This window comes from Propithecus coquereli, unplaced genomic scaffold (genome assembly GCF_000956105.1).
Source record: "Propithecus coquereli isolate 6110/MARCELLA unplaced genomic scaffold, Pcoq_1.0 Scaffold353, whole genome shotgun sequence".
Lineage (NCBI taxonomy): Eukaryota > Metazoa > Chordata > Mammalia > Primates > Indriidae > Propithecus > Propithecus coquereli.
Window position 1 is genome coordinate 1,868,196 of NW_012149208.1, and position 25,816 is coordinate 1,894,011.

The 25,816-nt window shown below is 52.6% G+C and overlaps 1 pseudogene; it reads left to right on the plus strand.

The window, feature by feature from the left end:
- The first annotated feature begins 4,694 nt into the window (after nucleotides 1-4,694).
- Nucleotides 4,695-5,133, plus strand: LOC105816014 (annotated as a pseudogene).
- Nucleotides 5,134-25,816: the final 20,683 nt, after the last annotated feature.

Genomic DNA, 25,816 nt, shown 5'->3' on the forward strand with positions numbered 1-25,816 from the left:
CCTTCCCGTGGACGGGGACCCATGGCTTCGGGACCGCCTTGCAGGAGGAGTGTTTCAGGGCCTGGCAGTTGTGTTGGGCTCAGCAGTTGAAGCCATCTCTGCCACCAGGTATGCTCTGTCCAGCACAGCCGACCATTCCAGGGGTCTCAGATGGGCTTCGATGCGTGACGCAGCTGCCTTGGGTCATGCAGCCACTAGGTAGCCTGGCTTCTCCCTCGTATGTGTGGGTGAGGGGGCTCAGGCCCAGGGATCAGGCATGGGGACACTGCCTTGCTCATATGGGTGTCTCTTCCACATGGGGGAGATGGCATTAGCTGCGCCACAGTGAGCAGAATCGCTCAGCATTCTGGAGAAGGTAGAAGTCACGAGTGGTCTGGTGATAACAGTGTGCTTGGCTGGCTCGATCTGGACTCTGGGCTTCAGAACCAAGACCAAGGGAGAGGGCTGATGGCGGGTGACTCTCCCTTAAAGTTGAGTTTAACTCAAGAAGGACATAGGCACTAACAAAATTCCTCATCCAGACCCTGCCCTCTTGTTTTTCCTAACCTGGGTCTCCCCAGCATCGACAAGTGGAAATCGACTTGGTGCCCAGTGTAAGTTCATCGCCCTTTTTACCCGATCGACTGCAGTTTGGGAGCCATGGAGACAGCTTTGGCCTCAGGTACCCTCACACCGTCTCTCAAATATTATGAAGGATGCTATTAATAACAAGCCCTTGTGTTGGTGTAGAGCTTCACCCTTTTTAAAATCTCCACATCCATCATAGTGTTTCATCATCACCCTGCCCACGCCTGTGACGGCCAGCCTGTGGTCCAGGCCAACGCCCCCAGGGTGGAGAAGATTCCACTGGTAACCTCAGGCTGCGAGCCAGAGTTTGGTGAGAGACAGGTGTGAGGCAGAGACAGGACTTTGAAGGTTGCTTTGTGTGCATGGCCTTTGTGTCGGAAAGATGGTCCTTTCCTGCACGAAACAAATCCCACATCTGAGCGTGGGAGGCTCGTGGAGAACACAACTGCGTGTAGAACAATCGTTTGCTGACAGACGAGCACCGCATCCTGGTGATGGGCTGGTTTCCCCGTCGCTGGGCAGCACTAACCAGCCTCCACCTCACATCCTGGCGTTCATCTCTGGATCTAGTTTGAGCTTTCTTATGACAAAGTCAACAGTGAAACTTGCCACATTTCTAAATACCCTCTAAATTTTATATGAAAGTAGGAAAGCCTGAGAATAGTTAAAACAATCTGAAAAAAGAACGTCGGAGGGCTTATACTACCTGACCGTGAGGCTTACTTAACGCTCCAGCAATCAAGCCAGTGTGACACTGGCGTAAATACAGACATATCATCAATGAGACACGCTGGAGTCCAGAAATAGTCCCTCACGTGTGTGGTCAAGTGATTTTCAACAAAGACGCCAAGATAATCGGATGGAGAAAGCAAAGTCATCTTAACCAACGGCGCTGCAACCCCTGGATGCTCATATGGGAAAAAGGAAACCCAGCTCACCTCGTGCCATACACAAAAATGAGCTCAAAGTGGATTATGAGCCTGAGTGTAGATGCTAAAACTATAACCTCCAGAAAAAAAAAAAAATAGGAGAAAATCTTCATGATCTTGGCAAAGATTCCCAGGACCCAAAAAGTATGAACCAGAAATGATAAAACTGATAAACTTGACTTCATCAAAACTAAAATCTTCTGCTCTTTTAAAGACACTTTAATAAAATGAACAAGCCACAGATTGAGAGAATATATTTTCAATGCATATTTCTGATAAAGAATGTAGAAAAATACCCAAACTGAAAATATGAAGACAAACAACCCCATTTTGAAAATGGGCAAAAGGGTGATGTCACCAAGATGACTGACTAGAAGCTCCCAGCACTCCTCCCCCCGCCCTCTAAAACCCACAAAATAGTGAGCGAACAACCATATTTCAACCATAACCACTAAAGGAGAGCTCTGGAGAACAGCAGCGAGGAGCGAGAGTCCTTTAAAGCACAGAAACCCAGGACGGCTGCCCAGGGAAGCGAAGGGAACACCTTTCCTCCGCCCACCGTCTCCCTGGCCAGTCTCAAGCTTGGAACCAAGAGGGCTTCCTTCCTGCAGGGAAAGGGTGAGCACAAGGACCCCAGCAGCTCCCACCACCACTGGGGCCACCTGCAGTGTCGCAGTCCTCCAGCCGAGAGCTCCCCAGAGTCCACATGCTGAGCCGCTCCCAGAGAGGGAGCCAACGCCGTGCCCTCCCCACCCACGTCGCAGCCTATGCTGCTCCTGTGTGGCGCCATCTTGGAGTGCTACTGAGCCAGAGCCACCGCCAGAGTGTCCTGCTCTGGAGCGAGTAGCCGTTATGTTAATAGCCCTCCATCCCTGAGGCTTTGCTGCCACTGCAGTGTGCCACCCCCATGCTGAGCTGCTGCTACACCCACCCCTAGGGCCGAGCTACCCTGGCGCTGCTCCATCCCTCCCCACCCCACCCCAGTTGCTGGCGCGCCCTGACAGCTGAGCTGCAGTGGTGCCCACCCTCATGTACCTCTGGAGGAGCTGCATCCCCCAGTGCCGCAGCGACGTGGTGCCTCGCCCCCCAGGGACCTGAAGGCTTCACTGACCCAAGTAGCCACACCTTCTGGTGATGAACAGATGCATCACCTTGTGTCCCAGGGAGTCAGAACCTTGGCTGTGCCCACCTGCCCTACAGGCCTAAAGCCACATGCCCTGCTACCTGGAACTGGACTGGCCACCTGCCCTCCGCAGTCTGAGCTGCCGAGGCACCCACCTCTCTGGAGTGGAGTCATTGCTCTGCTGCTCTCCTCTTCTCAGACCCTACACTATGATGATGTCCTGCCATCCCTGGGTCCTCTGCTGGCCTCATAGAGCCTAGGCTACTGCTGCGTCCCATCCCCCAAGGGTCCAGAGTCACCACCATGTGGTACGTCCTCCCCTAAGCCCAAGCTGCCACTGTGCCCTGTTGGTTCCAGATCCTAAATTGCAGTTGGGTGCTGCTGCTTAGGGCCTGAGCCTCCGGGGGCACCCCCTCTTCCACAGAGCCTCACCAGTGCTACATCTTGACCCCTGGGGTCAGAAGCACAGCTACACCCCAGCCCCGTGGGCCTGAGCTGCTGGGCTGGGCCTCAGAGCAACAGAACTTGGCTTAGTGGAAGAACTACATTTACTTCTGCCTTGAAAATGAGCCTGTGCCTCAAGGCCCAGGTACTACAGTATTTTTACAATGAGATACCACCTTATCCCTATCAGAGTGGCCGTTATTAAAAAGTCAAAAAACAATGGATGGCAGTGAGGATGCAGAGAGAAAAGAATGCTTATACACTGTTGGTGGGACTGCAAATTAGTGCAACCTCTATGGAAAACAGCATGGAGAGTCCTCTAAGAAATAAATGTAGACCTACCATTTGGTCCAGCAATCCCACCGCTGGGTATCTACCTAAAGGAAGTGAAGTCATTTTATCAAAAAGACTCTTGTACTAGAATGTTTATTGCAGCACAATTCACAATTGCAAAGATGTGGAATCAGCCTAAGTGGCCTTTTATTCACGAGTGGATAAAGAAAATGTGGTATATATATACTATGGAGTACCACTCAGCTATAAAAAGGAATGAAATAATGTCATTTGCAGCAATGTGGAGGGAACTGGAGACCATTATCCTAAGCAAAGCATCTCAGGAATGGAAAATCAAACATCATACGTTCTCACTAGTAAGTGGGAGTTAATAGATGGGTACACACGGGCACAAAGTGATAGAAAGGACATCAGAAACGAAGGAGGGGGAGGGCAGGAGGGTGAGTGTGGGATAGAAACTTACCTGTTGGGTACAATGAACATATTCTGGTGATGGGCACCCCAGAAGCCCTGACTTAAACATTATACAAGATATCCATGTAATAAAAACACTTGTATCCCCTTAAAAAAAAAAAAAGAATTTTAAAGTCAGCAAGAGAAAACCATCGAGACACATATAAGAATATCTACATTAGACTTTCAGTGAATTTCTCAGCAGAAACCGTGCAGGCCAGGACAGAATGGGATGACATCTGAAAGAAAAAAAAACAAACGAAAATTGCTAGTCAAGAATACTATATCCAACAAAGCTGTCCTTCAGAAATGAAGGAGAAATAAAATCTTTCCCAGGCCAGGAAAAGCAGAAAGAATTTATCACCACTAGAGCTGCCCTACAGGAAATACTTAAGGGAGTTCTTTGCATGGAAATGAAAAGATAGTAATTACCATCATGAATACATACGAAAGCACAAAACTCACTAGTAGAGGTAAATAAATAGTCCAATCCAGAAAACTCCAGTACTGTAATGGTGATATATAAATAATACATATCTCCAGTATGAAAGTAAAAACTCAAAACAGTCAAAAATAACTAAAGCTACACTAGGTTGTTAAGGAATACACAATGTAAAAAGATGTAAATTGTGACATCAACAACAAATTGTTGTGGAGGGAGGGTAAAAAAAATGGGCAAATGATTTGAACAGTTACTTCACACACACAAAACGTGAGCGGCTGATAGGCACGTGTTCAACATGGTTAGCTACTAGGAAAATGCAAATTAAAACCTCAAGGAGGAAAAGCCCGGGCCGAGTTCCGGCTGATGCCCTGCAAGGGGTGGGTGCTGGTGGCGGCGTGAAGTGTGCCCGTCTGGGAAGGCCCACTTTTCTGTTCAATGGATGATGGCATCTGTGCAGATGCCAAAAAAGGATGGGTGCCGCATTCTGGGGGCAGGCCTATCTGCAAATGTGTCAGACCTAAAAGCATCAAAAACTTACATTAACGTGTTATCCAAGTAAACAACGTACAGAGGTGCCAGCAGGAGCAGTGGGAGAGTATACACAGAAGCTCATCAAAATTGACTAGGCATGGAACATTCTAGGGAATGAAGAGACAAAATAAGAGAATAGCATAAAGATGATCTAAGAAATATGGGACCAGTACATGCCCAAATGTACCTTGAAGAAATATCTTGCAGTGAAGATGATCACTCTTTTTCTCTGAGTTGCCTATGCGGTAAAATAAAAAGACAGTGTTTCCAAGGATGAAGCAGAAAAAGTTAACCTGATTTCTTGTGATACACGTTCGCTAATTATAGAACTTCTTCATTCTTGCTAAAATTGTTCACCACTTGGAATCCTTTAACTGTGTGTTAAGACATGACGAGGAGAGGCCATTTGAGCTTTTTCCATTCAAGTAAATGGATTCCTTTTTTTGTCAGCCCTATTATTTGCAAATGAAATATATGCTTGTCAAGCAGAGGCCACCTCAGATTAATAGCATATTAATTTAGTTATATATGTATTTATGGTTTACATTTATAGGTTGCCACAAAAAGGACTTGAATCATAAATTATATTTAGTGAATTCCTGAGAACTTTATTATTATTTAATTTTCTCCTTGATAAAAAATAAGAATTTTCTTTTTCCTAATGTAAGCGGGTGACAATATTATTCCTTTATAGTTACTAGGTTTCTGATCTAACAGATGTTTTTAGTTGCTGAAGTCATAGGGCTGTTGTACACCTATCTCGAATTCTAGGGTCATTAGAATTAAATTAGCACCTTTGTGAATAACGTGTGAGGCCAGTTCTCCCATAATGAAGGCTGGATGTGGATATTCATGAGTTTACTTCGAAGTTAATAAAAAAGGTGAAGTAGAAAGAAAGATAGCTTGGGAGTCGGAAAATTGACTCCGATCAGTTGGATTTTTGGCGAGTGACCTACCTAGTTCCTAAAACTCAGAGTCTGTCTGAGCCGGACTCTCGGGTCTCTCGGGCAGCACCCTCCAGCCGATCCTGTCTGCCCACGGGGTTGCAAAGGAACTCTGGGGGTTCATGAACACAGACAACTATTCAAAGCCACATAATGGAACACCACTAAGCCACAAAAAGGGACCATGAGATGAAATCCTGGGTTGGACGATATTATTCCAATTCAGTCATTTAAGCGTGTTCTGTCTAAAGTTTCCCTTTTTGAAAAAACGGAATTTGATTCTGTGACTCATGAAAGTTAACGTTTGGGGATGATTTCCATTTACTCCGAGCCTCGGAAGGGAAGAAACTGCCGTGCTCGCTCCCGTGTTCCCAGTGCCTGGTGCGGTGCCTGGCACGCAGTGGGCTCTTAAGTGTCTTTTTGGATAATTGTATGAATACATAAAGTCAAGATTCAAGTAACGAATATAGTTTACCCAACGCATCAATTAGTCAAGGTAAAATAAGTTACGCCACAGTGACAAACACCCTCCAGACCTCGGTGTGATTCAATGACGAAAGTTTATCTTTCACGCAGAACCAGCTCCAGGGTCCTGCCTGAGCACAGGGGAGCTGGAGACACGGTTTTCCACATTCCCAGAAAAGGAGAGATGTGAAATGAGAGTTGGTGAACACATAGCATTATTTCTGCCCCATTAAGTCTAGCATGAGTCAAGTTTATAGTCTGAGGCACATCTCTGCTGATGGTCCGAAGATTTTTGGAAAAACGAGCCCGCGTGAATGAGCACAGCTCTTCCTGATGGTCCGCGTCAGATGCTAAGCTCACTGCGCTTTTATACTTCTGCTTGTGCGGCTCCTTCCATCTGGTTTGCCTCCCTCTTTTTTTTTTTAACTGGATGATCTGAAATTCTGATCCATCCTTAGACACTCAGTTAAGTGTTACTTCTTCCAGCAATCCATGCATGGTGCATGGCCTGAGTCACTGCACGTACGTTTGGGTGCTTAACTACACTCAAACCAGCGGTGGCTTATGTATAGTCACGTGAGTTCCAGCAGAGCTGCACGTCTAAGAATTCTTTCCTCAGTCCATAAGCCCTTACAGAGCTGGCATGGTGCTTGCTTCTCCTGCGCCCGGCGAGGCCTAAACACCGTGTGGATGCTCAGTACGGTTGTGTTTCGCATAAACGTTGAGCGCACAAGCCAGGGAAGGGTCCCCTCCGTGGAGCTGGGCTGGGATTGCAAAGCGGCCCAGGGATGGCAGCTGTGGGCTGCCCACGAGTCTCCTTCCCATTCTCCCCGAATGTTTGGGATTTTCGCAAGGCCTTCCACGATGCGATGTGGGGCGGGTATTTATTTACCTGTCACACGACTCCCAGTTCCCATTGAGCAGAAACAACCCGGTGAGTCCTGGAAAACAAGAGTTTATGGGCCATGGCTGCTAGTCCTTTGAGAAGTTTAAGAGCTCTGGCCCCAGGTCCCTTCATTTCCAGCCTACGTGAAGTTAATCTGCCCTCTTCCCCCCAAGTCTGTGCTGGAGCATAACGAACAAAAGGCTTAATCACTGCGGTATCAAGACAGTCCTTTCTGTCTGAGCAAATGTTCTTGGGTTTGTGATGTGAACACGGCGCACTCATTTGGAGCCATTGTTCTCTCTAAATGAGAAAATGCAAATGAAGCACTCAGGGTACCCGCCATAACTCGCTGCATAAAACTCTTGACATCAACACGAAGCTACTTAGCATAATTTTCCTGTTAATAAACTGCCAATTTAGTCATTTAGGTTTCAGCTTCTAAAGAACGCAAACAGCATCGGGCTGGGTTTTTTTCTTCCTGTGTATGCCTGAGTTTATTATTTTGATGTTTGTGTTAAAACATAGGAAATTGGAGTTTGTGCAATTATTTGGAGATCCTCTACCCTAATTTGTTTGCTTTCATAATTTGAGGAATCTTTGCTAGTTTTAAAGGCAAAACAATTTTTCGGAGCATTTTCTTTGATTCAGGACAAAATTTTCATATTTAAAAAATGACCGAAGAATATTTTGAGGCTCTGAACCAGGCGGCCGTCCTGCCCTGACCCCAGACAGAGATCCTGAACAGACGAGGACTCTTAAGGGCATGAGTTCCTGGGGGACCCGGGCCACGTAGGAGTCTCATTTCTGGAGCCGTCTGCCTGCTCGGCCGTGCTCCAGCCACACCAGCCTCCCGGCTGGTCATTAGTGTCTCATTCAAAGACTGTCCCCTGTTGCCTACTGTGTGCCGGCCATGGAGAAGATGCCGCGGCAACACACGCCCCAGGGGGGAGACGGGCGTGACTCAGCGAATCACACAGCCACACTGAAATGCAAAGCAGGGGGCTCGTGGTGCCCTGGGACCGGAAAGCAAGGATCTGACTCAGTTCCCACCGTCCAGAGCCCACCGTCAAGACTTACACAGCACAGCTTGGCAGATGTTTTATGAACCTTAAATTATCTGCCAAGATTTTTCAGTTCTCCAGGTTGTTGTGAAGTATAGACACAGCCTGACTAGAGGCATCAGGTATTTTTTAGGCACCTACGCTGTGCCCAACACTGTTCCAGGTACCAAATATGCAGAGCTCTCTGCTCCCCAGTGAGGTTGCTGGGCTTCAGGGTTAAGAGTGGGATAAGGCAGGCACGGGTTAGAATCGGAGGCTACACCACTGACCAGGCATGTATCTCTGCTCTCCTGTGTGTAAAATGACTAACTGAGGTCGCCCCTGCTGGGGAGTGCCTCATTGCCATGGGAAAACTCCAGCAGCGACTCTGTGTCTCCAGGGTTCTAGCTGGTAAGAGGCAGGGGCCAGTGTCCGGGCACCCCTGGGGGCTGGCTTATTGGAGAACACGCATTGTGGACACGCATTGTTCACCGCAATAGTGCAGGAAGGACTGAAGTGGCTTCACTGTTCCCTGACTCAGTGCGGGAAGAACACGTGCGATCCCATCTCTCCTGGTCTGGTTGTTTTTCTTCTCTGAAGTTTTCAGATCTTGCTCAGGCCGGGAGATTGGCTCTCCCCATCTGCTCCCATCCAGGACCCAGTACTTGGTTTATATAGCCCGGTGAAAGCTCCCTGGTTGGGGATTGGACTGGCCCAAACAGGGGTGTCCTGGGAAGATGCCAGGATCTCCCAGAAGCTGTCTGGTAGGTAGCTTGAGCTCATGGTTTCTGCCATCCAAGTACTAACCAGGCCCGACCCTGCTTAGCTTCCGAGGTCAGACGAGACCAGGCGCGTTGAGGGTGGTCTGGCCGTAGGCGGTTCGTGGTTCCTCCATTCGGTGCCTCTGTCCTACCTCCCTGGGAGTCCTGTGGGCTTCTGTTGTGTCTCTTTCGAGCTCAGGTTCCCTGTGTCACCATTGTGCGCCTGCTTTCTGCTGTGCAAACGGCACCAGTCGGCTCTGGGTCTTGCAGTGAGGGGTGGCCTGGCAAAGGAGCCAGGTCCTGAGCTACTTCCTTCCCGTAAGGTCATGCACTTTGCTTTGGTTTCTTATGGGTTTGCCCAAGGCAAATGTTGGAATGATTATGGCAACTCATAATTTATTCTTTATTCATCCTAATAATTAGCAGAGTTGCAATTATCAGATGGATTTTAAAAGATACGCTAAAAACAAATGTATCTGTATAATTTTTAATCTTCAATAGTCTTGATAAAATCTTTACTCTTTACTGTGGATTTTGTCCCTGTTTTGTGTGCATTCACTGAGGCCTCTGTCTCCAGTACCTGTTAGTCTTGGATAATCAGCGTCTCCTTGTGTATTTCTTTGTCAAATATTGACTGAAATATTGGTTCAGTTCTGACGTCAAGAGCAGAGTGGAATCCTGGCCTCCCGGTGGGTCTCAGCACTGGGCTCTTACACACTGGTCTGTCTTGCAGCAGGGGAGGGAAAGCAGGGGTCACCTGAGAACCACACCTGGCTGTGGCCCGTGTATCTCCTGCAGGGGCTGAGCTGGCGGCCTCCGTCCTCCCACCCGACTGTCCCACGCACAGCTGAGTGCCGGCTTCCCTGTGGCCCCAGCAGGAACCCTGGCCCTTAGGCCAACTGGGCTTCACTGTTGGAATCTGCCTGCAAGGTCCCTGGGACAAATCCCAGACCAGCCTGATGGCCTCTGGGCTAGGCGTGTGTTTGCAGCCAAGCGGGGCGGCTGTTCCCTCTGAAAGGGCCTTCAGAGGCCTTTTGTGTTTCTCAAAGTGAAGTTTCACCTCAGAGCCAGGCACCTTCTCAGGAGTTACCTGAGTTAACTCATTTAATCTCCATTTTACAGATGTTAAGACTGAGCCTCAGGGCGCTGCGGTAGTGTGACAGCGGGGGCAGGATTCGCACCTGGCGACCTGGCTCTGGAGTCATGTTCTTGGCCACTGGGCTAGATGCCCCTCGAGGGGTGCCCTCCCCTGCAGGGGAGCGCCACGCACACAGGCTGGGGCAGGCGGGGCCCGCTCTGGTTTCCTTTCCGACCTCGCAGGCCTGTTTGTGAGGCGCCGCAGCTGCCGTATCAATAGTGGGATGATGCCATCGATTTTAGTGGCATTTAGATCAAAGAGCCTGTCTGGAGCTGCGCCCCGAGATTTATGCTCCCACACCCATCAGAGCTAACGGGAAACGTCTGCATAAATCGTGAGTGGCGATGGGGGCCCCAGCTCTGAGCTGCCCTCGGGGTGTCGTGACCGCCTGCTCTGGACGGGGACGCTCGTCCCCTGAGCTACGACACAGCCTCCCGCAGCGCAGCCGTTAGTTTTCTCGGGAGGCCCAGTCGAAAGCACTGGGGAGGGTATATCGTAGCTGTGTGATCATGGGTGCGTCATGTCACCTCTCTGAGCTGGCCCCAGTTTTCCCGTGCATAAAATGAAGCCAGCGTCGGTCTCAGCGTGCGGTTGTGAGAAGACCCAAAGCTCTGAGCCCAGCACGTGTCAGCCGTCCCCTCCCTCCGCCGTTTCTCCCCGCAGCTCAGGAGCTCTTCCCCTAGCGCCCAGGGGTGGGCCCTGCGGGTTTGCAAAGCCCCGAGATGGAACGCACGCAGCGAGGGGTCTGCATCGCACAGGAGCATTTGGGATGGGGCAGGGTCATGGTTTTTATGAGTTTTCCCGAAGAGTCCATGACCCAGAAAACCAGATCAGATCAGGAGTTCTCATGACAGTGTTTTCTTCCCTGTCACCCAGTGCCCAGCTGTGTCTGCTACTGGTAGGCGCTGGCAGAGCCAACAAAGACTCAGTCCCTCCTTTCTGGAGTTCTGAGCTCTGTGTGCTGCCAGACACGGGACGAATGGTGGCCCTTCCCTGCAGGAGCCGCCACCGGCCCATGCGACTGTCCTCCCCCAGGGGAGAGGCCTGGTGCCAGCTGGCCAGTCTGCCGGGCTGGCAGGGCCCTCGCCCACCGTCCCTGGCCGTTTCCGGGACTACCCGCACCCCGGCTTTCCCCGCTCCCCCCAGCGCCTTCGCTTACCTGTCGCAGCCTGCTGAGTCGGGCTGTTCTCTACCTGTTTAGGTGGAGGCTGGGTTTCCAGTCTCTGTGCCACGTGATCACTTAAGCGCTGCCCGATCTGCCCGAAGACTTTGGGATCAGGTGTCCGACCGGGAGAACGGGACGGTCTTCAAGCCGAATCCCATGCAAAGTACCACCTTCCCCCCTCCCGGGACAGCGCTCCCCGGGAACTTGGCCTCCGTTTCTCCAGCACTAGGACCCAAGGGAGGTTGTGCTGCTCTTTGGTACCTAAACTCTCTGAGAAAACCGCCAGGTGTACGTGCCAACCCCAGTCCGGAGGGGCTGCAAAGCTCAGGAGACAGAGAGGCTCTGAGAGCAGAGAGACGAAGGTTTCTGCTGTTCAATTGCTCATTTGTTCGTGTATTTGTTAATTTGTCCTACAAGTTTTTCTTTTTCCTAACAGTTTTTAAGTCTTGGGACCAAGGGGAGGTGGTGTGAAGATTTGGTTACTCTTTTCCCACACTCTGAGACTGTCCTGAGCCACTCAGCTGTCTTCCAACCTGCAGATGCTGAAAGCATCCTCAAGGGTTATTTTATTTTATTTTTTTGCCTATTTGCTTGTGATTTTACCAAGTTTATACAACAGCCAGGTTGCACAGCCGGTGCCTGGGCCCAGGTCATGCTCTTTAAGTGGCTCCAAGGGCCCAGGGGCTGTGGAGTAACCGTGGAGAAGAAAGGAGGAGCTGTGGCCTCCGTCCCCTGGGTGCCTGCCGAATCCCAGGAAGGTGCATTTGTGCCCCCGAAGCAGTGAGCGTCTGATGGGAGCAGCCAGCCGAGGGTCGAGGGTAAGAAAGAGAGAGGGGGCCCATCCCACTGACCGTCCAAGCTGGGGCACATGAAGGACGGGGCACTAGTAATAAACTCAGTGCACAGCAGGTGCAAACAGGACTGTCCAGGCAAACAGGACCTTGGTCAGCCTGAGCGAGTCCAGGCTTCATGAAGAGGGGTCTTAGGCTGAGCCCAGTGGAGGGCAAGGACCTGTGTTCAGATTGCAAAGCCCCAGGAAGGGATGACTGAGTCAGATGCAACCACTCGTCATCATGGTGAGCACGTTGGAGCGTCCACTTTTCTTTTTCCAAGGAATGGGCCTCATGGGGGCTGATGTCTGAGAGAGCGGCACCATCTTCCTGTGCGGTGGGCCGGCCCCAGCTCCTGGGGATCCTCCCTGGACCCCTCCACGCCAGCCTCCGTTCTGGCTGAGGTCTGCTCAATACAGGTCCTCCAGGATCGCAGAACAGGGAAAGAGACACCCGAGGCTCTGCAAGGGCTGTTCCCTAAACTCAGCGCCTCTCTGGTCCTCCTGCCCGGTGTGCCCAGGGACAGCATATGAGGCTTCCACGAATTTACAGAGACGTGTCAAAGCCCCTTCATCTCCAAGCCAATACAAATCAAATCGGTGGCCTACATAAAAGTGATATGGATCCTCTTGGGTAGCTCCTTTAGAGATGGCGGGGGCGTGCATGTTACGGATGAGCCTTATGCTGTGTCTGGAACCGATTTACAGTGGAGTCTCCGGCCCTTCAGGTGGCTTGAGACAGAGCCACCAGTTCTCCAGGCATCTGGGCAGTGAGGGAGGAAAAGAACAAAGTGATGGAATGATCAGGACAAGTCACTGTCCCAGGAAGGTGGACACGGGGGCTTCAGTCTACTCCAAAATGCCCAGAGCAGCCCAAGCCACTGTTGTGCGTGCCAGGAGCAGCTGACGGCTGCCTTGCTGTATTGCATTAGGGAAAATAAACATCTCTGAAAGTGCTCTTGCTGCTGCCAAGGCAGGAAAAACATGCCGAAGGAGCCAGCGTTTTTAGCACAGTGAAGCCAGTCCTCGCAGAGCTCACATCTCACGTGGAAGTCAAACGTGGAGTTTGCACAGAAGGGAGAGAACGTGGCTCGCCGGGCAGAACCACCAGCTGGCGTCTCACGGCTGGAGCTGACTGCGGTGACTAGATGGGCTCTCGATTGGAGAACGTGTGGTCCAATCACCGCAAAAACCCTCCATTTCCTCCCGTTTTCTCAATTACTCACTAAGTGATCGAAATGGGTTTGACACGGGAGGTCTGTGATCCGGAGAGATTGCCCTCCTGCCTGTTTGTAACGGCCGTGCTCCACTTTGACCCCGGCCGTGCGTCTGAAATTCTCTATATAGAATTATTTGTAAGTTGAATCCCCTTTCAGTGCTCTGGGAAGTTTGTGAGGGGTCGATATTATAATCAACAATGACAGGTGATATTTATTGAGTGCCTACTACGCGCCAGAGACTGCCTGGGCTGAAGACAGTGGTGAGTACAACCTTGTTCGCACGGAATGGGTTCCTACCGGAAGAGAGAACCCTCACCAGCTCTCCTTTCCCCTGGAAATTAGGGCCAGCTCTGGTCCTCTCCCAGCTCCCTCCCAGGGAGACCCCACCACGGTGACATCTCCGCATCACAGGTGACCCCCTGGCCTTGCCCACATTTGGGCCAAATGGACCGGTCAGCTCTCACATTTTAAAAGGAGCGAATAACCACAGGTGAAGCTGATGTTGGGAGACGGAGGGTCAGAAACACCTGGCCACACCCGCTCCCCGCTGACCTGAGGGTCACGGGAACCAGCCCTTCGGAAGGACTTGCCCCCCCCCCCCCCCATTCAACCCCTCACTCGATGTTGCTCCTCCCTCCGTTTCGCAGTTTCCTGATAAGAGACCATGGGCCGCAGAGTCCGCGGTCGACAGAGGGTGTGCGGAAAGGGCTCTCGTGTCCTGTGCTTCCCTTTCCGACATCAGAGGGCCGAACCCGCTCTCCGATCACGCCCATGCCGCCGTTTCCGAACCAGGGGCTCAGGAGGTGGCGCGAAGCCCAAGTGTGCGAGTGCAGGGTGCTCCTTTCATGAATATTCACGACTCCTCCTGCAGCTTGTTAATGCGTATACTCGGCCACCCTGCTCAGCACAGACTCCTGTTCTTGTACCGTCCCTCGAAGTGCCTCTTTCCGGCTTCCGGCCAGAGGCTGTGCCTCCCGGCCTGTCCGGACAGCCACCCTGCAGGCTGCAACCCCTAATGAGAAGTAAAGCTCTCCTTCCCGATGTATGCACCTCGTCATTCTTCAGCTGATACAACTAAACATGCCTCCTGGGAGAAGAGACGGAACGACCCTGAAATGCAGGCAAGTGTCCCCAGTGGGCCCGGGCCTCAAACCGCAGCTGACGGCCGGGATTAGTTAGGGAAGGGCCGTGTAGACGGGGCTCCCAGGTGGGAGTGAGACGGGCTGATTTTGCAACCCAGCTGGAGGGCATCAGCCTCTGGGGAGCTGCTCGAGCCCGGCTGCCCCCACGGCAGGGTCACCTGTGGAGCTTTACAAACTTTGCAAGCTTCCTGCGCTTCCTCCCCCGGAGAAACGTGTGTCCAGTCCTCCGAGCACGGCAGCCCAGAGCCAACTCGCTCCTCCTTGTGGCCCAGGGAGAGGAAGGGGCTTTCTCAGAGGCAGGATTCCAACCCAGAGCTCTGGGTTCCAGGGCCCTCTGCCCGAACCGGGTTGCGGGCATGTTTCCAAGCCGACTGCAGCCATCCTCCTGCCTGTACATCATTCATTCTCCCCAATTGTTTGGCGCTATTTGGTTTTACTGTTGCATTTAGGTCCTGGGAGATGATTACGTTCCGTGAAATGGAGTGATTGATTGACCTTTTGAAATGCCAGCAGCTGCTCTCCGGCTCCGGGGGATTCGGTGGGCCTCATCAGCCGTAGCCTCCTGGACACGTGAGCAAACCTCTTCTGTAATCAGCCAGACAGCAGTGAGGGGGGCATCCAGCGGGCATGGAGCTGGGCACCTGTCTCGGGCAGGACCCTGCGGGAACGGGGACACAAAACCGTCCCCATCATTTAAACGAACCTGCCGCAGCACTGGGTTAGGGAGCAGGAGAGCAGGAGCAGGGAAGAGGGGAGCCAGGAAGTCGCCCAGATCTGTTGCTGGGCCAGGTGCTAATTTGGTCCTCTGGCGCACGCCTCCTTGTCGCAGAGGGTCACTCGCCTAAGCCTTGGAAGGAGCTTGGATGCTTAGCTCCTGCCGAGAGGCACAGCTCTGTGTTTGGGGCCTGGTGATGATGCAGGTGCAAGGGCACCTTTCCCTGCCCGCGGCTTCCCAAGGCCCGTCAGAGACGTGAGGTGCTGCCTGGGAATCACGGAAGTTGCTGTTAGGCGGGGCCTCTCTGCACGGCCTCACAGCTACTTGTCTGTGTCATCCTCTCCCTGAGCGACACGGGCATGGTTTCCAGGTCTGAAGGCTCTGGCACACCAAGAGGGGGAGATGGGATGAGGCCGTCTGTTTCTGTTGTGTGGGTTGGAGGAGGAAGAGCCCCGTGGAAGGGGGCTGGCCGGACGTACATGCTTGTGAGTGTTCACGTGTGTGCAAGTCTGTGATTCACACGGTGAGGGGTGAATGAAACACCCTCCTGGCAGTGGGGAAGCGCTGTTAAGTGGCATTTATGAATTTTCCCGGCACAATGCATGGTCAGGATTCTTCGTGATGATGAAAGGCCTTTGGAGAGTCTTAAATGCCTTTAGACCCATCAGTTATTAAGTTGTGTATGTTATTTCATTCCTTGAAAAATTGGTAATTCTGGTTTGGGCAACTCTAGTAAATTTCTTTTAACCAAGATGATTAATTAACCAGAACATCCTTTTGCCAACCATGCTTGGTAAAGAGGTATTATCCATCAATTTCCGAGAACCGATTATCATGGTGATACATAGGGGATTATATGCGTGATGACGGGTATTGTATTTCGAGTGCTAACTGTAAACTGCACCCTGTGTGCTAAGTACTTGGTATGAATTTTGTTTAGTATTAATAATTCCAATGACCTATTAAGTAGGTATTTTTAGTTAACAGATGGGGTTTGGAGAGATGAAATAACGCATCCAGGACCACACAGACTGAGGGATGGGGCCTGCCTGCTTCCATTTCTGTGCTACCTGCCTTCCTATCACAGTGTCACTGGACACCTGCTCTGGTGGCAGACGTCATGAGGGCAAGGGGCGGGGGCCAGCCCCTGCCTTCAGTCCGGCTGAGGAGATGGCCAAGCACAGAGGAGAGAGGAAACACAAACAGGGTGCTTGAGGTTCCTTGCCGTCTGACGATCCAAATAGCTGAGAAGTGCTAGAACCGCCGAGTGTGTGGGGGGCAGGGATACGTGTTGGGGGAGGCTTTCTGGAAGAGAAGCAACTTGATTGGACCCGAGTCACACAGAGGAGAAGATGAAGGGATGGGCAAGGACTCGGGCTGGGGAGCCAGAGGACAACCGCAGGGATGGGAGAAGGGTGAAGCTGCTGCTCAGACAGGTGCGGGTTTCTGCAGTCGCCAACCCCACACCCCCAGCTGGCTGCGTTGCCCCAGATGGATCCCCCAGGGGGTCCCTGCAAGATGGCAGGAACACACAACGGGAGGCTGGATCTTGTGGTGGTCGTCAGGGATCCTGGGAGAAGGATTTGTGCTCCCCCCGCCGAGGCAGCCCCAGAGCCAGGCGGTGAGCAGGGAGAGGCCAGGGCAGGGGAGAGCTGGGGCCCCACTGTTCCAGAAGGAGGCGTGAGGAGCCTGCAGGTAGCTTCTTTGTCACTGCCCTGACCATGGCTAGAATTAATCTGTAAACATGTATTCCACCAATCTTCACATCCCGCTCGGGCACCAGGCACTTAGCCAGCACCCAAATGCCCACCATTGCAGCCCCCCAGAAGGAACGTATTGTCTGAGGTTGCAACTCCCGGGAAGGAGGCAAATGCATTTTCTGTGTTTCCATACGGCAGATGACCCCAGATCTCAGGACTGCAGTGGGGGTGCCATTAGGATCCAGTATGTGACCCGGCTGACACCATGCCTGGGGTGTAGCAGAGGCTACCACTGCCAGAACTAGCCCTTTCCCCAGGCAGTCCCCTGAGGTCATGATGACAGGCACTGGACACACCCCAGGGCGTGGGGTGAAGCCCCCACTGGTGGCCCGACCATGCCCGGGCTGGGGAAGCTTCTTGGAGGAAGGGACCCTTGAGCTGTGCATTAGGATCAAGAGATGCTTCTGGCCAGACCCAGGTGTAACCTGGCTGCCTCTTCCCTTTTAAGAACAAACTTGGACCTTTGGGCCCCTCTGGAGAGGACCTAGGATTTATGACAGGCATTCTGTGTCCTGGTTCAATCTGAGCTAATGCTTATGGGCCCGCCTTCTGCCTGGGGACCAGAGCCCTCAGTCACTGTGACCCTAGTCTTGGTCTGTAGGAGATGCAGGAATCATGAGGTTGGTCTCACAGATCACATACTGCTCTAGATACCCCACCAGGGCTGTGCCCACCAGATCTCAGAATTGTCAGTCAATTCCACAAAGCTGTCAGTTAAACCAATTTCTTAACACGATTAAGCAAAATAATCGAATACTAAAACAGAAACAAGCCCTCGAACAAGTTAGTTATGGGACTGAATTTCCAGGTTTCTTCCTTCATCGTGTAGATGGAGCTGTTCCCCGAACTCCAGGGAGGCCCCTCCTGCTGCCAGTCAAGCGCTTGTCTGTGACCGTGTGGACTGGCCTCTCCCCGTTCGCGCACCCTCCACCCCTGAGGTCCTCCAGCCTCAAATCCACGCGGTGAGTGGCAGCATCCACAAGTGTGTTTTGAAAACAGCAATTTTCCTTCGGAGACTTTTTTCCTGTATTGTCCTTCAGTGGAGAAACACGACGCCGGAACCGAATGAAGGTCACGTCTTGCCGCCGGCATTGGCCGAGCGTCCTGGAGTAGCAGGGCAGGGTCCCTTGTGTGGTCCTGCGGCCCCTTCCTCTCTCCAGGGCCTTCCTCTCTGGAGGTCCCCCGCACCCCACCTTGCAGTTCAAGTGCCACACGTGTGCCCTCGGCGGGTTCCCGGCCTTCTCTCCCTGCCTGGGCTGGAGCAGAGCTTCCGTCTCCTCGTCTGTTTCTGGGTCAGGCTGAGTCTGGGTGTCCCGCGGGATCTCCTCCCACAGGCAGCTCTGTCTCCTGCCTGGAAGTTTCCCCAGGTACAAAGTCCGTTTCCATCCTGGCCGGCCCTCTCCTCGGCCAGGGCAGCCTGTGCTCACGGTCTGGTGACGCACGGTCCGCTGGGCCTGCTGCAGTGACCATCGATGGCCCAGATGGGCAAGCATTTGGTGGTGACAGTCCTGGTGTCTAATCTGGGCTCTTGTCTAAGTGACAGTCTGCGGACAGAGAGACGGAGCCCTGGGAGCCTGCGGCTGAGCCCAACCCTGGCTTCGAAAATGCTCCTCCCGGCCCCTCGAAGCTGACGTCTACACGGGAGCCCCTTAAAACGATCTAATCGGAATGAGAACGGATGTAGCATTCCGCCACAGCTCGCAGCGAGATTGGAATTTGAGGAGATGCAGAGACAAATTACCTCTGAATTTTCTTGCAGCCGTAAAAGCTTTTTACTGTATAGTGATTTTCCGTTTCTGCTGCAGGCATATTTGCATACTGCCTAGCAGTTTGTCTCCCATCATTTGTCAGATATTATCCATCTCCTGTTAATGAGCTAAGACAGGTCACATTAAGGCTTTGCGGGCCTCCCGCGCTCCCCGCGGCAGCCCGACTCTCCTGCCACGGGGCCTCCCTGTCGTGGGGGCAGACAGGGCACGGGGGGGCAGCGGCTTGGCTGCGGCAGGGCCTCGTCCACGGAGCCTTCCTCTCCTGTCCCCGTGTGGAGAGCAGACAAAGCCGCGGCATGCGGGGCCCCGTTCGCGGCTGGGTGCCTGGCGCCCGCGGAGGCCTGTCCTTGAGTGGAACTGGGCTCTGCGTGCCGATGTGAACAGCCCTGCCCAGGTTCGAGTCTTGCCTCTGGCTCCTGGTCGCTCTAGGTTTTACCTCCTTTTCCTCACGGGAACTCAATTTCTCCACTTGTAGAACAAGGATTCTAGAACAGGGTTAATTACCTACTTCTTTTATATGAATATCTATGAAAGCACTTTCTTCCAAACTAAGACTTCCCCGGACCCCCACTCTGTGGAGCAGGCAGCCGGTAAGCGTCGAGGGACGAGTGTGGGGTAGGACCCTGCATTCCCACCTGTCCTCACTGACCCTCTTGCTTCCCCCACAGAGGTCCCCGAGGTCCCTCCTGGACTCTTGGGCCCCACGGAACACAGTGTGGACGTGCTTGGCGGGACGTTCTCGGTCCTGCCTCCTGCCCTGACGCCGCGGTTCCGGGCTTATCAGTGCATTTGTGCAGCACCTGCAGCCGGCACGGCCCCGTGCTCAGGCTGGGGGGAGAGCATTTTCCAGCTCTTAGCTTTAGAGGCTAGGACTCCGCTCACTCTGGGTCCCGGCTTGGTAGCAGGTTCAGCTAGCCATTGCCGGACAGGTTTTGAGAGGAAAGAAAAATGGTTTGATGCTGAATGCGTGATTAAATTTGCATAATTGAATGGAAATAGAATTAAAGGGTCGTGTGTTTACACAGTGATGCCTAAAATCAGATTGCAGTGATGTGTGCTCAGTACTAAAACGGTTCCTTAGGGACATGTGGAGATCTGGTTCCCAGAATCTGCAAGAGCCGGAGAGAAATCTGGGCTGGGGGATGGTCTCTGGGGCCGCCTGTCCAGGGCGCAGAGCAGTGTTAGCGACAGCGTGGAGTTCACTGAGCACTTCCTGGGTGCCAGGCCACGAGCTACGTGATTTACTCAGATTTCTTTATGGAATCCTCGCAACGTTACTTGAACTCAGACAGGGATAACAGGACCTGTTCTCCTCGCCGCTCTCCGTGGAATTGAGTGGGGTGGGCTCGGGCGTTTGCATGTGGCATGCACTCATGCATTTAACTGGGAAAAACATGCAAAGCTGTGCTCTTTGTGAAGAACTCTGTGCTTTTTGTGTTTCTGCTACCATTTCTACGTTTGATCCCTGCTGCTACTTTGATCTGAAAACAAAATGTCAAAATGTCCTAATCAGAGGGTGTGTGCAGGGGATGTGAGAAGCGGTGACAGACAACAGCAGATTCTTGTGTGGCACCAAGAGCCACGTCCTCTGACCGTGGTCAGCCGCGTCCCCCAGCCGGGCCAGCCTGCGCTCAGCTACCCGGGAACCTGAGGCTGCCCGAGCGGGGTGTGTGTTTATGACCAGGTTATCACCCGATTTCTCTATTTGATACGGAATGTCCTTCCCAGGCAGTCAACCCGGTGAAGCCGGGTGCAGAGAGGTTGCATATCATCCGGGCAAAGCCTGCCCGAGGCTCTCAGGTGTGTCTGGGCCTTGGTAGCACTCACAGGGGGCCCACTCTGGGCTGAGGGGGACAGTTTGGTGCAGAGGTGACACCCTTGCAGGGCAGGTCCTTGGTCTCCCCTCCCAGGTGCTGCCCCTGCCCTAGGCACGTTGCCTCAGTCGATGATGTCATGGCTCCGTTGGGGATGGGAGGGGGCCTTGGAGTCTGGGATTTGGGGTCTTTGGGCCTCTGCACAGAATTCCGGTAGGGCTCGCGTGGTGGTTAATTTTCGGTGTCAACTTGACTGGATTAAGGAATATTAAGGAATACCTAGAGAATGGGTAAAGCATCACTTCTGGGTGTGTCTACAGGGTGTTTGCAGTGGAGATTGGAGCGTGAGTCTGCACTGCGTGGGAAAGATCTGCCCTCGGTGTGGACAGGCAGCGTCCAGTTGGCTGGGGACAGGATGAAAAAGGGAAAGAAAAGGCAATTTTTTCTCTCTCTCTCTCCTGGAGCTGGGTCTGTGTCTGTCTGTCTGTCTCTCTCTCTCTCTCTCTCTCTCTCTCTCTCTCTCTCTCTGTCTCTGTCTCTCTCTCTCTCTCTCAGCTGGGACACTGTCCCTGGACATCACAGCTCCAGGCTCTCTGGCCTTTGGACCGCAGGACTTGCGCCAGATGTGGCCCCTCGACCCGGGACTTCCCAGCCTCCTGAAGCACGAGCCAAATACACGTCTATTGTTTATAAATTACCGAGTCTCAGGTGTGCTGTTGCAGCAGCATAAATGTCCTGAGACCGTCACAGTGCCTGGCCCAGGAAGCGTTTCCCGTGTCACGGTGGCAGTCAGAGCCCTCGAGAGGGCAGGGCTGGGGCAGCCAAGACCGTCAGTCTATCAGTAACGTGTGGTCGCTGGCACCAACCCACGCGTATTCCTGCAAAACGTCAGATCAGAATCTCTTCTTCCCTCCGGGTGAAATCGGAGATGCGATTTTCCTCAGGAGGCGTGCGGGTGTTGTAATTTGGGAGGATGCAGCAAATTCTTTTATAATTGTATAATTTGTGTATAATTCCTTGTAATAAAGTGCAACGATTATATTCTGTTCCCATTAAAGTCTCCCTAATCTTCTAATTATGGGAGGATGTTTTCTGAGCTCCAGAATGGTCCATCTTTAAAAGTTTTTTTTTTTTTTAATTTTTTATGATGAGCGAGTCAGTGTAGACGGTGGATTCTGCGAGCTGTAGCTTTTAGCGGGTCCAAGTCTTCCCGGCAAAGCAGAGGGAATGGTCCTGTCTGGCCCCCGTCTACCCAAGAGGGTGGGCCGCATCTGCCAGAAATGTCACTGCCCGAAACAAAGCAGCCGGCTGTGTTTAGTCTGCACTCATTCAACAAGCATTTATTGAGCACCTACTGTGTGCCAGGCACTGTTCGAGATCTGCCATCACGGAGCTCCCCACATCAGGGTCAGAGAGACGAGGATCAAATAGTCTCAGTAAGAGGTGTGACCACGCAGCTGTGATAGGAGCCATGGGTGTGAGTTGTGACCACGCAGCCATGACGGGAGCCGTGGGTGTGAGGTGTGACCACGTGGCTGTGACGCGAGCCGTGGGCATGAGGTGCACAGCTCAGTGGGAGCGGATGGCGTGGGCCTGACCTAATCAGGGAGGTGAGAGAGGCCCCCGAGGAAGTGGCGCTCAAGGTGGGTTGCGAAGGGTGAGTAGGAAGCAGCTGGATAGAGGGGGGAGGCCCACGCTAGGGAGGCAACCTGGAGTGGGAGGGAGGCTGACCTGTTCTCTGCTCACACTAGGGAGACAGTTTCTTCCCCTTGCCCTCCTGTGGCCGCAGAGGTCCGGTTTCTGTGCTTTGCAAGCCGTGCTCCAGGGGCCGAACCCAGCTCTCGCGTGAGCAGCACAGGCCCCCTCCCTCCCTCACCATAGCGCGCCGGGATCAAACAAGAGCCTCTGCACCATCCTTCATGGCGGAGGGATCTGCATGTGGGACAGATCTGATGACATCACGCCCCCGCTCACACTGTCCAGTGGCTTCCCGCCGCCAGAGGATGAAATCCACGCTCAGCCCCACCGGCCTCGGAGCTGCCGAGCCCCCGAGCCTCTCCTCCACACGCTCCAGGCGCCTCACTTGTCTTGGGGTTGAGGATGTGCCCAGCTTGCACTCTCCACGGGGGCTTTGCACATGCCGTTTACTCTCCCTGGAACACTCTTCCTGTCCCAACAGGACTCCACTCCGTTCCCTTATCCTTCTAGCATGTTCTTACCCATCCTTCAGTTCTCGGCTTAAAAGTCACCTCTTCTGGGAGGCCCCCCATGACTCCTGTTGTGCCCGCCTTCCTGCTCCTTGCTCTATTTCTCCATTACGTTTTGCTGAAGATGCTGGTTCAGTATTGGCTTTCCCCTTCTAGACTGTAAATTCTGTGAGACCAAGTGTATGTCTATCTTGTTTATGGTGTAGGATGCCGTTAGTGTCTACACAATACCTGGCACATAGTAAGTGTTCAGTTAATGAGTGAGTTACTGAGTTACAGCCCAGGGTGGCTGTGTCCTGCCCCCTCCCATCACTAGGATGTCCTCAACTACTTAAGAGTGGTTTTCTGGGGGCAGGGTGGGGGTCAGTTCTATACACCCTCATCCTTGCACAGGCTATGGCTTCCTATCGATGCCAATCACAGAGCGTCTCTTGTGGGCCGTTCTCTGCTTATTGAGTGAGTCGGCCTGGGGAACTGATAACCTTCCCTCCATTTACCCCCAGCCTCGAGAGCTCAGCCCCGCAGGCATGGATGTGAGCAGGTTTCAGCGGGAGACGTGGGCAGGAGTGGAGTTCAGTGGTGGCTCAGCCTTGACGACTCCTTGGGACAGAGATGGGGAATTTAGAAACAAGTAGGGAAACCATGCAAGGGCTTCACGGCCCCAGGCTCGGCTCTGGGCAGCTCGGAACTTAGATGTGGGTCAGAGCCACCCCGCAATCACAACCGACTCACTGGCAGGTCAGTGCCAGCTGGGCGGGCCATCCGTCTGGCGGGAGTCTGGCCTGAGTGTTGGCAGCAATGCAGACTCCTGGGAGAAGACATTAGAGACACAGTGTTTCTGGAGGCTGCAACAGAGTAGATGGCTGGCAATTATGTATTTCTGATCCATTAAAGACTGCTTTGGCATAGGAAATGCAGATTAGGGACGAAATTGCGATATAATCAAATTGCGTTTTTATAGAAAGTACTACATTTTTCTCTAAATAAAATTCAGTAACAAAATTTTATTTGCTTTTCCCTAAAAATGGCTTTCCAAATTGATTTTTCAGAGAAATTGTGAAAACCAATGTGGTTATTGGGAAGAAAGGTCTGATTCGGTGGCCTCGGATCCAAAGCGCGGCGCGGTTATGGTGGGCTCAGAGCTTCTCGTTCCCAAAGCCCTCCCAGCTGGGTAGCTCAGCGTCATGGAGCCGAGACAGTGCAAATCCTGGGATGTCCCTGCTGGGGCGGAGGAAACATGGCATCCAAGGAGGGCTTGTTACTCTGAGTCATCCACACTAGCAGAGCAGCAGGCAGGCAGGGAAATTATTGCAAGAAGCAGGTGTGAGGTTTCGAGTTTGGAAGCGGCTGGACAAGAGGATGTGAAAGTCACTGTCTCTATAGGCAAAGTTTTACAAAAAGGATTTTAAGCTGTGCATCCAAAGCCCCAAAACATTCATATGAAAAGTCAAAAATTCAGTCCATCCCCCGCAGTGTTTGCCCTGCATTTTTATATTTGGAAACATCTGGAACATCATTGGACTTTATCATCCACCCAGGTGCTTGACACTCCCTACATGGGGCCAGCTATGTGCACACAGGCAGGAATCGAAAATGATTTATTCTTTCTCTACTATTGCAATCAACTGCCAGGTTTCCAGTAACTATAATCAACCAGTAGGTATTTATTGATCTCTTATGCCAGGCATATGCAAGGTGCAGGAGATATATGTCATGATCCTTTACTTAAGGAAAGTGGCATTTTGCTTGAGAGACAAAATCAGTAAGTGTGGCATAATTCTACCTTGGTTCTCTTTCTTGTCCTAACTATGAGGTCCTTCCCAGGCGTATGACAGGATCCAGGGAGGGCTGGGCAGTAAGAAAGCCCCCTTGGAGGAAAGGGACTAGATCCATATCTGATTTTATAAATGGAATTTAAGATAATGGATGGGGGCAGGGGTCCCTTTATGTGAGCGAGGGACGGGCACATTGGCAGCAGGGCATCGGCGTGGGGGGAGGGTGAGCTGACTTGGGGAAGGGGGGTTCCAGTGGGGAAGCTGGGAGAGGTTTCGTTAGGACAGTAGAGCACTGAGACCAGTAGCCCGACTGTGGTTGTGGGTTGAATTTGGGGGAACAAGGAATGATAAGCTTGAATATGTAGGGCAGGGCCAGATGAACAGGGACCTGGACCCCCCAAAGAAAGATTTTCCTTTTATTCAGGGGACTGTGGTTCCCCGAGTGGCTCAGAGTTTGGGCAGGGCATCCTCCCACCCACGTGCCCAGCACAGCACGTGTTACTGTCGTGGATAGATAAATAACGGTTCTTATATAACACATGTACTCACAACCACGCTCAAATGTATTGAGCCTCTTGTGGAAAAACCACAAACTGATTTGAAGTAGCTGCTTGGCACCGTGGCTTGTCTCAAGCAGCGTTTTCCAAACGTGTGTCATTGCTCTCGAGTTTGGAGTCAGCATTGCTGTGGAAGAGGCTCTGCCGCCCCAGAGCTGGGCCGTGCTGTCCCAGGAGCAGGTGTCTGGACAAGGAAGGGGGATGGTCCAAGATGGGACCCGAGGAGACTGTTCTGGAGCTGAGTCATGGGCAGATTGGAGGGGTGGGAGAGAGACGCTGGCTGGCCAACAGGACCGCTCCGGAGAGAATGGGGCAAAGGGCTGGAAGAGCGGGGTGTGGGGCAGGGAGAACACTGAGGACCGTGGGGAGGGCAGATGGCAAGGGGCTGGCTGCAGAGCCCCGCCCAGGGAGCCAAGCAAGGACATTATTCTCCTAGTGACACTCCACCTCCGGCCAGGTCTCCTGTCACCCCGAGTGGGTGGCTGCCACCGGCACCCAGGAGCTGAAGGACCAGGCCGTGTGAGGGGGCTACAGGGTTTGCTTCTCCAGGCTGTGAAATTCAGTTCTCTGGCTCAGGGCTACGGCTGCTGGCATCACAGACCTCGTGGGGGTATAAAACAGCAAGTCACGGAAAGCCGACAGCTCAGCACAAGTTTCTACCCCGCAGGTCATCTGAGCGGTGGGCCCTGAACATTCCCGCAAAGTCCAGGTTCACTGAGGAAGTCAGAATCACTGAATTTAGAAAAAACAAGTACCGAGTCAGACCAATTCATCCCCCTCGAATCCAGCTGTCTGGCTTTTGTGTGAGCTCTGTCTACGGTCTCTGCTCCGCCCTCAGAATGA